The sequence below is a fragment of the Lactuca saligna genome, chromosome 2, assembly GCF_052625555.1.
Source record: "Lactuca saligna cultivar CGN05327 chromosome 2, ASM5262555v1, whole genome shotgun sequence".
Taxonomy (NCBI): Eukaryota; Viridiplantae; Streptophyta; class Magnoliopsida; order Asterales; family Asteraceae; genus Lactuca; species Lactuca saligna.
This window is the reverse complement of record NC_136418.1, coordinates 105,990,948-106,003,729: the sequence shown is the minus strand read 5'-3', so window position 1 is coordinate 106,003,729 and position 12,782 is coordinate 105,990,948. Positions and strand designations below refer to the sequence as shown.

At 27.6% G+C, this 12,782-nt stretch overlaps 1 long non-coding RNA gene across 1 annotated transcript; it reads left to right on the top strand.

The window, feature by feature from the left end:
• Positions 1-7,490: 7,490 nt before the first annotated feature.
• Positions 7,491-8,257, top strand: LOC145031294 (uncharacterized). The gene is made up of 2 exons (XR_013676914.1): positions 7,491-7,925; positions 7,993-8,257. It is a non-coding gene; the product is annotated as an uncharacterized LOC145031294 (long non-coding RNA).
• Positions 8,258-12,782: the final 4,525 nt, after the last annotated feature.

Below are 12,782 nucleotides of genomic sequence, written 5' to 3'. Positions count from 1 at the left end.
AGTCCTGAGATATTTTTGGTAGAAAATATTTTTATTCCTGAAACGAACTCTAATGTCCTAGAGTATTGGAATAACAGTGTTGCACAAAACCCTAGTGCAACCACTCTCCCAATATCTCCTTAAGTGTAAATCCTGAAAATTGCCAAACTTATACTCGAAATCTGAGTTTTCACTGTAACTGTTCTACTTCTATTGGCTTGATATGGTTTGTTCAGAATGGAAATTTCGGGTTTTCACAAAAGCCCCCTTCACTCACCATTCTCCATTCCACACTTCCAACACTACAATCCTCGTCTCAAAGCCATCTAAGATTCTCTCATTTCCATCCCTCAAAATTTCGTAAACTAAGGTGTGTTCACCAAGGTTTTCTTCAAAGATCATCACTCATTCGGTAAGCTCTTTAAGCTTGATGATTTACTTCATTATATGATAATCTTCACTCCTTAACATATTATTTCGTGATCCATGCCCCTAGATCCATTTTAAGTTCGAAAAACTCCACTCAAGAAGCTTTTAGGGCCGAGATCTCATATATCCTCCATCAAAAACCAAAATCTACAAATCAAAGCGAGTTCATACCCCTTATTTTTGGTTTTTACTATGTTTTGGGGGAGAATAAAAGTTGTTTTGTGTAGATCTATGTGTGTATGCATGATTTTGTTTGTTTTTCATGATATATGTGTGATTATGTGTTATAAACTCCATGAACTTTAAGACATGTTAAAATATGATGATAATTGTAGAACATAACATCTATTTCAAACTTCTTATGTAAAGAAAGGTTTTTAAATACTTCAAGGTTGCTTAAAACCATGAAAAGTACATAAAAGGGCCAAAAATGACAAAATAATAAAAAATGAGGTTATTATATGTAACTCGCGGCTTTAAGGGACTAAAAATGATTATTTTTTATAAATATGATTCCTTATGGCATTTGTGATTTTAAAAGGGTTAAAGGGGTAAATTTTCACAAATGGGCCTCATTTTTGGGCTTTCACGGTTTTTGGCCAAAAATTGTAAAATTTTAAACTTTTTGGGCTTAAGTGTCATTTTCAACTAAGTTGTGCCAAAAATTTAAATTTTTTATAAGAAGATCTAAAAATATAAATTTATTAAAACTTGGGCCAAAAAGATAAAATTATTTATAAATGGACTGAGAATGCACATTTTCATAAAGTGATAAAACTAAGCCAAAAATGATATTTTTGACAAAAGTGAGTTAAAGATATTATTTTTACTAAAACTAACCTTAAATGCAAACTTTGGCCTTAAAGGACCTAAAATGTCATTTTTACCAAAAAGGTGTCATAATTGAAAATTTTCGGTTTTTAGGACCAAAAATGACCTTTTACAAAAAGGTGGGCTTTTATGTCATTTTGGTAAACAACGAAGCTTAAACAACCAACGTAACAAACCACGGATCAATTACGTCATTTATACTTTTATTGGGTATGAAATATAATTTACATGCTTAGTGGACCTTTGTTGTCCACTGATATGTTTATTAGGCCTGGAATATACATTATATGCTCGTTGGGCCTGAAATATAATTTACATGCTTATACCTTTCATGTTTATTCGCGTAAATTCGATTAAGGATCTAGTGAGACGTTTCGTTTGGCACCAAATGAGTGTACAAATGTAGCCTACAGTTATAACAAGAGTCTCCCGGAGAGAGAGCAATAGTTTGTGTATAGATCTATACGGGGGTGACACCCCACACCTGAGTTGTTCGCTACAGTTAGACTAGGCCACTCTAGCGTGACAAACCTTACCTTAAACAAGTCGGCGTCTAATAGACGTCATGACAGGCGAAATTCTCATTATCAAGTATGGTTATAACGACTCACTTAGAGGAATTAACATCATTATAAAATTTACGGGAAACAACCGTTTTTGGATAACACGGTAACCATACACGCACTGGTACTCAACCTCGGGTGTTGAGATTCCAACATTTTTTATAGACATACAACTTCGGTTTGTCTGGGGTCATTCTCTTTACATTCTCATAAACATTAACACACATGCATTAATACAAGATCGGACACAAACATTTCAAACCGCTTTTCAGAAAATATCGGATTTTCTGGTGTTTACAAGTAATACAAAACATTTTTTTTTAAACATGCTTATGAACTCACCAATATTATATATGTAGACCTTTTTAAATTAATTTGTATTCTCAAAAAATCGTTGAGCAGGTTGGTCAGCAAGAATACATGGATATTTTGTTATGTTATGTTTTCATCTTACTTTGGATATTTTGATATGTAATACTGAATTGAAATAGTTAATGTAAACAATGACTGTTGTAATATTACATGTGTGATGATGATTATGTTATGTTTTAATTATATCAATGTGATGGTACTACTAGAATGAAGTCGCCCAAGCCTTCAGACGTTTCCGCCGTCTGGGGAGGGAGGAGGGGGGGGGGGGGGGGGGGGGTTGACAATTTTAGGTTTAAAATTATCTTTTTTTATTGTAATCGTAATTTTAGATTTTAAATATTATGTTATTTTTTAATTTTATGTTTTATAAAAAATATATTAACCTCCAACCTAAGAAAAAACATTATCTTAATATAAATTTCAACCTTTCAAACCCAACAGTTAAGAAAGATAGAGGAGAGAGTTAGCAAAGTAGGAGCAGGTAGGTGGCGTTACTGGGAATGGTGATTGGTGATCTCATATTCTTTCCTTCCCCCTTCCTCTAACCCTTTATCATCTTCTATACATCTCGCATCTCCACAGACTAACATTATCTTTATACCATTATCGCATCCCAATAACACAAAATACTACTCATTATGTGTACGGTGACACCTCTATTCATCAAGAACACCCATAAACCCATGTTCATTATTGTTGTAATCCAGAGATATTGTGTATTTTGTTCATAGGAGCAGCTTGCAATCTGGTAATAATTCTTTGAGAAGTGATGTGGTAAAGCATAAAGGTTATGATTGTGATGCAGACAATAGTAAAGAACGTAGTAACTGGATTCATTGATTTGGTTGTATTTATTTTTGAGAAACAATTGAGAAAAAGATAAGGCTACGGTGGTGATGCTGACAATATTTCATTAGACGCTTTTTAACTTGCACATCAATTGTTTGTAGAAATGTCTCTATGTAACCATCATCAGAAACATCACATGTATCACACACGTATTACCTGAAGCTGTTATTAGTGGTGTTTAAGAACTTCCTTCTAATATTTGGGAAGTATGGTGTATTGTGTTTGTGAGGTTGCTTGGAAATCCATTTTCGTTTTGTGAAAAACAATTATCTTGGTGTTTGGCTATATAAGGGCTGACAAGGGACTACAAATTAGAACAATGGTTGAAGATGATGGTGGTGTATGGTGGTTCAGTTGTTGATGTTGTTGGTTTGATGATGTAGAAATGATGAATGGTTTGTGATGTGGTGGTGGTTTGTAGACCGATGCTTGATTTCATATTGTTTACAAAGTGTAGATCTTCACAAGTTGTGGTCGGAGATAGTAAATTTGGTAGCCGGAAATCAAAATGGAGGTGGTGGTGAAAAAGATAGATGAAGACGATATGATGGGGTGAGGTGGGTCTAAATGGGCCCTTTATTAATTACTGTTATTAATACCGTAAGTAGTAAAAAAAATAAATAAATAAATAAATAATAAAAAGAAATAAAAAGGGTAATATTGTATTTTTATATAGGCCAGGGAGCATGGGTGGAGTTTCTTTAAACCATGATCGTCCTATCAAATTCTCAAAAGGTTAGACGAAATTGCTAATTTAAACAAGGGAAAACTACAATAAAGTCCCTACATATTGGTCTCATAATCGATTTAGTCCTTATATATTTTTTTTATTCAATTAAGTCCCAAATACCGGTAATCGTATTCAATTTAATCCTTTGACCCGGTCAACAGGTCATCCAACTTTCAAAAATTACATTTTTGGCCCAGATTTCAAAATTTATTACAAATTTGGTCCAAAATTTACACTTTTGGCCCGGATTTTAATTTTTTTTTACAAATTTGGTTCAAACTTTACCTTTTTTGCCCAAATTTTAGAATTTTATTATGAATTCATCCTAATTTTAGTTTTTTTGCAACTTTTTTTTTTCAAAAAATTGTTTCTAATATGTTTTTTCTTTATAAAATCATATTTATACCAAAAAAATGTATTTTCACATAAAAATCTTATATTTTCTATATAAAACTTTTTTTAAAAAGTTTTTTGTATATGAAATATCTAGTTATAAAAATATGTATTTATTTAGTATATAAATATATATAAATTTGTTTTTATAAAAAAATGTATACACACCTATCACCTTTATATATATATATATATATATATATATATATATATATATATATATATATATATATATATATATATACATATATATATATATACATATATATATATATATATATATATATGCACACAAATAGGTGTGTATCTATATTTTTTTTATAAAATCGTGTTTGTTTATATTTTTTTTATAAAAACGTGTTTGAATAATTTTTTATATAATACGTGTTCGTATACATTTTATAAAAACGTGTTTAAATAAGTTTTTATATAATACGTGTTTGTGTATATTTTATAAAATCGTGTTTGTATACATTTTATAAAATGTATACAAACACGTATTATATAAAAAAAATATTCAAACATGTTTTTATAAAAAAAAAATAGGGAAAACTACAATAAAGTCGCTACATATTGGTCTCATAATCGATTTAGTCCCTATATATTTTTTTTATTCAATTAAGTCCCAAATACCGGTAATCGTATTCAATTTAATCCTTTGACCCGGTCAACAGGTCATCCAACTTTCAAAAATTACATTTTTTTGGCCCAGATTTCAAAATTTATTACAAATTTGATCCAAAATTTACACTTTTGGCCCGGATTTTAATTTTTTTTTACAAATTTGGTCCAAACTTTACCTTTTTTGCCCAAATTTTAGAATTTTATTATGAATTCATCCTAATTTTAGTTTTTTTGCAACTTTTTTTTTCAAAAAATTGTTTCTAATATGTTTTTTCTTTATAAAATCATATTTATACCAAAAAAAATGTATTTTCACATAAAAATCTTATATTTTCTATATAAAACTTTTTTTAAAAAGTTTTTTGTATATGAAATATCTAGTTATAAAAATATGTATTTATTTAGTATATAAATATATATAAATTTGTTTTTATAAAAGAATGTACACACACCTATCACCTTTATATATATATATATATATATATATATATATATATATATATATATATATATATATATATATATATATATATATATATATATATATGCACACAAATAGGTGTGTATCTATATTTTTTTTATTAAATCGTGTTTGTATATGAAATATTTAGTTATAAAAAAACTTTCTTCAAAAAGTTTTTTGTATATGAAATATTTAGTTATAAAAATAAGTATTTATTAAGTATATAAATATATAGAAATCCGTTTTTATGAAAAAAAAAATGTATACAAACACCTATTTTATCTATTTTTTTTATAAAATCGTTTTTGTTTATATTTTTTTTATAAAAACATGTTTGAATATTTTTTTTATATAATACGTGTTTGTATACATTTTATAAAATGTATACAAACACGATTTTATAAAATATATACAAACACGTATTATATAAAAACTTATTTAAACACGTTTTTATAAAATGTATACGAACACGTATTATATAAATAATTATTCAAACACGTTTTTATAAAAAAAATATAAACAAACACGATTTTATAAAAAAAATATAGATACACACCTATTTGTGTGCATATATATATATATATATATATATATATATATATATATATATATATATAAAGGTGATAGGTGTGTATACATTTTTTTATAAAAACAAATTTATATATATTTATATACTAAATAAATACATATTTTTATAACTAGATATTTCATATACAAAAAACTTTTTAAAAAAAGTTTTATATAGAAAATATAAGATTTTTATGTGAAAATACATTTTTTTGGTATAAATATGATTTTATAAAGAAAAAACATATTAGAAACAATTTTTTGAAAAAAAAAAAGTTGCAAAAAAACTAAAATTAGGATGAATTCATAATAAAATTCTAAAATTTGGGCAAAAAAGGTAAAGTTTGGACCAAATTTGTAAAAAAAAATTAAAATCCGGGCCAAAAGTGTAAATTTTGGACCAAATTTGTAATAAATTTTGAAATATGGGCCAAAAATGTAATTTTTGAAAGTTGGATGACCTGTTGACCGGGTCAAAGGATTAAATTGAATATGATTACCGGTATTTGGGACTTAATTGAATAAAAAAAATATATAAGGACTAAATCGATTATGAGGCCAATATGTAGGGACTTTATTGTAGTTTTCCCAAAAAAATATAAACAAAAACGATTTTATAAAAAAAATAGATAAAATAGGTGTTTGTATACATTTTTTTTCATAAAAACGGATTTCTATATATTTATATACTTAATAAATACTTATTTTTATAACTAAATATTTCATATACAAAAAACTTTTTGAAGAAAGTTTTTTATAACTAAATATTTCATATACAAACACGATTTAATAAAAAAAATATAGATACACACCTATTTGTGTGCATATATATATATATATATATATATATATATATATATATATATATATATATATATATATATATATATATATAAGGTGATAGGTGTGTGTACATTCTTTTATAAAAACAAATTTATATATATTTATATACTAAATAAATACATATTTTTATAACTAGATATTTCATATACAAAAAACTTTTTAAAAAAAGTTTTATATAGAAAATATAAGATTTTTATGTGAAAATACATTTTTTTTGGTATAAATATGATTTTATAAAGAAAAAACATATTAGAAACAATTTTTTGAAAAAAAAAGTTGCAAAAAAACTAAAATTAGGATGAATTCATAATAAAATTCTAAAATTTGGGCAAAAAAGGTAAAGTTTGGACCAAATTTGTAAAAAAAAAATTAAAATCCGGGCCAAAAGTGTAAATTTTGGATCAAATTTGTAATAAATTTTGAAATCTGGGCCAAAAATGTAATTTTTGAAAGTTGGATGACCTGTTGACCGGGTCAAAGGATTAAATTGAATACGATTACCGGTATTTAGGACTTAATTGAATAAAAAAAATATATAAGGACTAAATCGATTATGAGGCCAATATGTAGGGACTTTATTGTAGTTTTCCCTTTAAACAAACCAAATTGGACCATTTCTATAATTTATTTCTCATAAAATAAAATTCAAATGTGCTTACAAAAGTAACAAGTACTGAGCTTAGCCAAACCACTTTTTCTTTGGCCGGCTGGTTTTAAGCTCTGGCTTCTATTCAAGCCGGCTTGGGTTTTCGGAGTTGCGGCTTTAGTTTACTTTATCATCGGCTAACCCCTTTTATGGCTAAAAGTATCGGCTCCACCGCTTAAATTAAATCCCCTAAATCACAAAACGATCCTCTGTGCTTGAATTTCCATTTTACTGGTGTTCCTGGTAGTGGCCAACAAAAGCCCTAAATCGATTTCAATCGTATGCTCTGCATCTCCATTCAACATCAACGATATGTCAAACCTTCCTTGTATCTCTCTCGTCGGGTTTGAACCCCTCCCAAACCTCCGATTTCATTTCATCGCCTTCAATCAAATCGGCGCCAAGGTGAAAGGAAGACAATCTGTTGGTCCAGAACGAAATCACGACTACCGATGAGGACGACGATCAACCAGATTCTGATATTGACTTTGAATCGAACTTGGACTCGGAGTCGGATTCGGGGGTATTCAGTGTATTCTTCAGACGATGAAAACGGACACGACGAGGAGAGCCGGCGGAGACAATCGACCGATGAGGTCGACGCCTACTACTCCTTTGTATTTCACTTTCTTCTAGGTAACACTCGATCATCAGAGGAAAAAGCTTTGGTATAAAATTCTCAGTATCTCTTTGTGTGTTGCAGATAGTAGTGGTTGTTGCTGACACTGTTTGTTTTCAAAAAGGTATTGTATCTTTTTGCTTATTGAGTGTAGCAGATTCGTCTTCAATCCCAACAATATCATAAGCTCTTCATCTTGTAGCAAAAATATGTGAGTTAATGTAGTCTGAATTGTACATGCTTTGGGAAGTGGATTATGGAATAGTTGTAATTGGAAATTGGATTGGTATACAACTTTCATTCCTCGATGTTCTTCATTTGAAGTAGATGAATATGTGTGAGGCTAACATCTGATTATTTGTTTGCAATAAACTTTTCTACCATCGGACCAATCATCAATTTTCCCTCCATAATTATGAAGGAGTAGCCTGGTGTTTCTTTTTTTTTTTTCTTTTAGAAATTGAGTTGATAAGTTGCAAATTACGCAGGTTTTTTATTGTTTTATAGAAATTAGATTAATTACTTTCATAATGAAATTAGTATTAAGTGTTTCAGTTTTAATGTTTTAGGGATTATATTGTGCAGTTTGCTAAATAAACAAGATTAGTTTTGCCGTTTTCAAAAACTAATTAATATGTTTATTGGTATTAGTAGGCTAAAAAACTGGTCGCCCTTGAGGCTCCTTAAGGGTCTATTTAGTCTTAATGAAGATTGAGTCGAATTCTAGTTCAAAATCGATTTCAAAGGTTAATAAATCTCTATTTGCTTTATTTAAAGAACTACTTATCCATATTGAGTTAAACAACATCAAAACATGATTCCAAATTTTAAATTGGTGATTAATTTATAAATCAATGATATGATCCAATTTAAAATGAACCAAATCATCAATTTCATCTTAAAAAGGTTTTAAAACTTCATTAAAATCTCAAAGTTTCCAATAAAAAGCTTGACAGTTTTTTTTTAATCTAAAACACTGTTGTTTTATTTTGTTTTTCGTTCAGAAAACCATTTCTTTTATAAAACCACATATTTCTTAGTTTTTTTTTTCTTTTCAGAAAAGACACTCAGTATAAAAAAATAAAAAAATAAAAAAAAACCATCTTTTTTAAGAAAAATAATACTAACACAACATAAATTATAAGCATTTAAAAGAGTTTATTAACGGCTAGAGTTGGGGGTGGCAAATTGAACCACGTGATAAAGTTTTATGTAACACGAATACTACACGATAATATAAAATAATAATTAATTTATTTAATTAATATTTAATCATACAAAAAACGACAAACAAAGGTTAAATTATGTTAATTTCGTATCGAAATTTGAACATGAACATGACACGGAATCGTGTTTTTTACACTTGATACGAACACAAATTTGAATTTGAATTTCGTCTCAATTTCGTTCGCGCCGTTATTTTTATCATGTCGTGACATCAATTGAAACACCTAGCTAGGAGTGAGAATTGATTTGTGTTTGAATAAAATGGAAACTGAACCTTTTTCTTACTTGAAATTTTTTATTTTTTTTACTTTGAAATTTCCGACTTTTATATATAAAAAAGCCAACTAAATAGAAATATATAATTTTTTTGGATAACTATATCCTTTCGTTTATTTTTTTCTTGATTCTTACATATAAGAAAACAAACTAAACCGAAATAATTGGCTTTTTAAATAATTGATTTGTTTCGTTTCTTTTTTAAGTTGTATATATAAGAAACCAAACTAATCTGAAATAATTGGTTTTCCTTTTTTTTTTTGGTATGATTTTTGTTTTTTGAATTTTTGAATTTTTTATTTTGATTATTTATTTATTTATTTTTGCAAATTGTGCTATTTATCTATAAGTTTTATATAACACTTTTTCAAAGATATTCATGATTTCTGTTGAAATTTAATGTGAATTTATTAACGATATATGAGAAAGAACAATAGAAATGTAAAGTTTCATTTAAAAAAAAAAAAAAAAAAAAAAAAAGGAACCGAAACAGGAAAACCCATAACTTTGTATACTCAAATTTAAAAACCAAAAAGTTTTAGTGTGGTTCGAGTTTTTGTAAAAAACAAACCGTTCTCACTCTCGTAAGATAATAAATTTCGTTCACTGAAAAAGTTACATTCTTTTTTAATAAAAAAAACATCATTATAAAAACCGGAAAAACAATTATCTCATTTTAGTTTGCTTTCTTACATATAAAAATCGGAAAAATAAAACTAACCAAAATACCTAAACTACATTGTTTTCTTTTGAAGCAAACCGAAATTTTCAATTCGTTTATCGTTTGCCCAAATCAATTCATACATATTGTTGTTAACAAACTTTGTTCCATGTTTAGAAATTTTTTAATATGTGCCCTAAGATGATGGGGTATGGAGGATGTTTGTACGCGTAAATAGTGACGTGGAGGGGGGTATTCACGCGTGAACACCGCCGCCCTCCATGGTGAATGTGACGTGGATTGAGATGGGTCACGGATGATTACAGAAACTTTGATTGGTTACCTCCAAATTGAATGCATTCTCATTGGTTGTTCACTAGTGAACATCATTTCCACCCTATAGTGAATGAATGGTGAAAAATGATTGATGATGATGTGGCAGCCCTTTAACGCGTAAAATCTCAAAACCATACTTCATAGCCTAAGGGCACATATAAGAAGAATTAATTGAAATATTAATTATAAGAAATATTATCAAAATTAAATGTGATAAACATTAATTATAAATAATATTCTTTATAATTAATGTATTTTACATTTAATTAGATAATATTTTATATTATCACATTTAGTTTTGATAATATTGTTTATAATTAATATTTTAATTAATAATTTTTTTATATGTGCTACATATTCGAAAATTCCAAAAATTTGTATTATGGGAAAAAAAATCTAAAAAAAGATGTTTATTGAAAGAAAAATTTTGATATGAATGGTTTTTATGAAAAGTTTAAGAAATATAAATGTTTTTTTTAAACAAAAAATAAATTAATAAGTTTTCAGATAAAACCTTTAAAAAATTATGATATTTCTGATTTAAAAAAATAAAATATTTTCTGATAAAACAACAATCAAACTACCCAAAACTATAAGAGATCATTTGTCTAAATTAAATTACTTTGGAACCAAGAAACATCAAATTTTGCAATAAAATAGAAGGAGAATGTGGGCATGTGACCACTTGTTAATTATGGACATGGGAACGTGATCATCATCGTCACGCTTAATCACTTTGCGTTCCCATTTCTGATTTCCCCCACTCTCTACCTCCCCACGCCTCGCCTGGACAATAGACCTGCACTTTTTTTTATTAAGTGATTATTTTTTTTATATAATAAAATAAGTATTATTTTATAAACTTTGCAGTTTGAAAAAGAAAATAATTATTTTGTAAAATAGTTTTTATAAAAGCAAAATGTCCTTCGCTTCAAAAACTTAAAAAAGTTATATTTTTAGTGGACCCTTTTTGAAAGAATGATGTGTCGTAAAAATCACTTTATGAAATATATACTTATTTTGTTATATATGTTCAAAAGATGGTACGTATAATACAAAACCTCTATTTTTATCATTTTTATGTTTAACTATATATTTTATAAAGAATAAACCTTAAAATTCAAAACTATTTGAAATAACTTTCAATAGCTTTTACGAGTTTTAGAACTTTTAACTTTTATATTATTTTACAAATTACAAGTTTTTAACTTTTAACTTTTATATTATTTTACAAATTTGAAAGGTTTAAAATCTAATTTTTTTTAAATATTTTTATATAAATAGAAACTATAGTTATGAGCTTATTAGTATTGATTTATCAAACATATATTTAAGATCATATTAGGGGTGTTTGATATGTTTCTAGGACTCATAAGAGACTAAGTGAGCAAGTGTTATTCGATTAGATTCAGACCATTTGATATCATAGTTATAATAGTATTGTTTTTTCAGTATAAAAAGTATCATTAAAGTATACTATTTGTATGTAGAATACCAACGAAATACATATATGTTCAAATAAAAGCTTATGGTAACCGGTTTTTTCAGGTAAATGGAAAAACGACTTAAAAATGTAACGAAGTTTCCAAAATATTCAAGAAATATCATTGTTTTTTTAGTACAAAAAACATCATTGAAGTATATCATTTGTAAACATAATACCAATAAAGTACACACATTTAGAACAAAAAATATCATTGAAGTTTCCAAAATATTCAAAAAATACCGTTTTTTTTTTCATAGCACTTTTTGTTAACTTCGTCTTTGTCGGATTATGTAGAATACAGTCACCAGAGATCATTCACCGTCATATCATTTCACAACAGTTGTATACTCTCTTTTATTCCCCACTCGATCGTTCTTGAAGTAACATGAGAAGTAAGTGTGTAATAACATTAGTTAAACGTTCTTGCTTCCAAATCATATTATATGCCTCAAAACTAAAATTTATATATGTTTTATACGTACACATATTATACTTTAGGGTTAGCCGCTCATTAGTGTTGCAGCACAAAAGAGACACAAAAAACTAGACAAAGGAATGGTTGCAGATTTTGTGACACTACAAAGTTTGTCGGCGGACGATGTTTCACATAATCGGTTAATGAGAGAAGCGAGTGTGACATTATGTCATGAGAATTCCTAAATGTGGATGTAGAGGGTAGGAATTGTATTTAATTCTCAAAGACCATTGAGGGATGAATGGTCAGGAACACTCAACGTCATGTGGCTGAGTTGATAACGATTTGTAGTCAAAGTATAGAGGGGAAGAATATGTGTTGGAGCGCTTGAACGACTTGCATCCTAATTGATGGATTCTTAGTTATGTGTTTTTCTATGATTATATTTAGATACAAACTAATCGAGTAGGAGA